The following is a 2972-nucleotide window of genomic DNA, read 5'->3' on the forward strand; positions in this document are numbered from 1 at the left end:
TTTTTCCACTCAAAAATCTTTCCCCACTCAAATTCTCTCACTTAAGAATTGTTTCGAATTTTATTTTTAAATTACATCATCAAAATTTTGTAATTGCATATTTTGTTTTTGTAGTTTTAGCAATGTTCTTTCTTTCCACTATTTTTTTTTTTTGTAAACATGTTCTATTACCTTTCAAGTAAAAAATTAAATAAGTTTGAAAGTCAATAAAAAAAATTAAATACCATTTTCAATAATTTTTAGATAAAATTTTCTATAACATATTTTATTTGAAATTTAATTTCTAAACTTTCACTAAAAAATTGTATTGACAATTTTCTTGTTGTGAGTCAAAACACTTTGCATTAGTTTATCTAGATAAGAAAAATTATGAATATAATATTAGAACTACATATCTTAATTATTTTTTCAATAAATTTATCTTTTTAAAAATTTTAAAATAAAAACATTAAAAAATAAAAAGTTAAAAGGATATATATAATAAGAGTGAAGTGATAGTCAATTTTTAAATTTTTTAAAATATGGTTAATGTGGAAAATATAAAAAAATAATTTAAAATAAGAGAAAAATATAAATGAAAGGGCAATATAAATTTAAATTAAAAAATGAAAATTAAACTAAAAGATAAATGCAAAAAGATAAAAAAATATTTGGATGAAAAATCCCAAAAATTTTATCCTTACTTATAATAAAAGTAAAAAGATTCAATATCTTTAAAAATGAAAAAAAAAATTATTGCTTTTTATTTGACATAAAATAGAAATATAGATTGGAATAAAAAGAAAAAAAAAAAAGATTAGAAATGAGTAATACTTAATAGAGAATACAAAAGGGAAAAAAAACAAAAAAAAAAAATTGAAATTCACACTTATTATGTGTCTATGTAGGGGTTAAGGGTATTTTAGGGATTAATAAATGATAATATCCTTCAACTTAATTTTTACACTTTATTTGGGTATTGAGCTTAAATGTGTATGATATATGGATATTTGGTTAATTTTGAGGCTCATCTCACCTCAAAACACAATTCTCCCTATTTTTTAAGTGTGTTTTCATTCAATGACAAGACTTAATGATTTTTTTTTAAGTTAAAGTCCATAATTTACTTTTGTTTATAAAGAAAAAATAAAATAAGAAATAAAACTCTAAAATAATTTACTTTTTTAAATATATATTTACAAAAAATTGAGTTCAAATTAAGGAGTCTGGTTATTTATATGACAGATAGATATTATAAGGATAACATCCATTTAAACCCCAAAACCATGAAGAAAAAAAATCTCTAGTAAACAAGTTAAGAAATCATAGCAATTAATAAATTAATTATGGATGCTATGAAAAAAATGTATTACAAGTCATGAGGGAAAATAGATTACAAAAGTATACAAAATAGATTTATTAAACTGATAAAAAAGATTTGATTATTTCGAAATATTATAACACTTTTTAACAAAATTTCAAACAATTTATTTACATTAAAAATGGATACAAGATTAGGCTTTCATGAGCTCAAACTACTAGGACTATATATTTGAATTTAGACTTAAGACCATTACGAACATAGACAATAAAATCATTATTGCTCAAAAGTACATCATCAATTGTTGATCAAACAAACCTGTATTAGTTTGAAGCTAATCAACAACTAATTTATTTCAACAAGAGTCTCTACAATTTACTTGATGCTTCCTAAAATGTTTTAGCTTAGGTCACTAGATGGACCATTTGTTCACAAAGCAAAACTAAAATGAATAGCATAGAGAAGGAGCTTATTGGATGATTCCATAGAATGAATTCTAGGTTAACAATTGACTTCCCTGTGACTTCCTTGCTATTTCAAGGTACTAAGATGATTAAGTGGATATGGTTCCATCAAGAAAACCTAGTAAGTAATATACCCAAACAATAATGATAAATTGGGCATTCCATAAAGGATAGTAATATTAACTTCAAAGGAATAAAGAGTTAAAATGAATATTATTCTTAAATCCATTTTAAAATAATTTATATTGTATTATATTTTTCTTAGTTAACTAAACATAAGAATTTGAGATCTCTAATGTTTTTGTATCATAATAAGAGCCTAAAAAATAAATGATATACAAGTCATAACGAGCCCTTTGTGAAAATTCAATGAGATTTCCTTTTTCTAAAAAAAATCCTACACGACCAATTTAATGGCCTTATACTACGCTTGTTCTACAAGATAAAAATGGGGATAACAACGGGGTGGGTTTGGGACGGGTTGCCCTCATCCCAACCATGCCCCGTTTATTTAAAATAATTTTCATCATTGTCCCATTTAAAAAATTAAATGGAGCAGGGGGGTATGATAAATTCTCATACCCGCCCCGCCTCGCCCTGTTCAATTTTTTAAAATCGTCGTCATCACTGAAATTAAAGCAGTTGAGGACCGATCTCGGGGATGCTTCTATGATGTAATTGGGGGATGAAGATGATATAAATGGGTGTTGCAGCAGTTGATCGCAACTCCACCTTTCAGTGGGGTCTCTCTTCAAGCATTTCTCGAGAAAATCGCGGCCCAAGTCCGGTAACTGCGTTAGGAACTTCGGTAGCTCGTCGGAGAACCCAATTCGAAAGAGAGTATCAACGCCGCAATCTTCCCACGCTGGTTTTCCAGATACCATCTCGACGACTATGCATTCCATAGACCAAATTGACCAACTCGACAATTATCCTTATGAGGATATGAATGGATACAGGAGATGGGGGATGTGTCAGTGGGAATATATATTATATGTTATATATTCATATATTTATAAACGGGGCGAGACAGGGCAATACTCGAACCTGCCCCGGGTTTTCAAAAAAAATTCTCAAACTCGTCCTAAACCCGTTTATTAAAATTGAACCCCATCCCATTAGGGGCGAGGCAAGGCGGCTACCCGAAAAAACCCGTCTCATCCCTAGAAAAAAAAATAGGATAAGATTTAAACATCCTATTAACATGT

Source organism: Vitis vinifera, chromosome 7 (assembly GCF_030704535.1).
Source record: "Vitis vinifera cultivar Pinot Noir 40024 chromosome 7, ASM3070453v1".
Taxonomy (NCBI): domain Eukaryota; kingdom Viridiplantae; phylum Streptophyta; class Magnoliopsida; order Vitales; family Vitaceae; genus Vitis; species Vitis vinifera.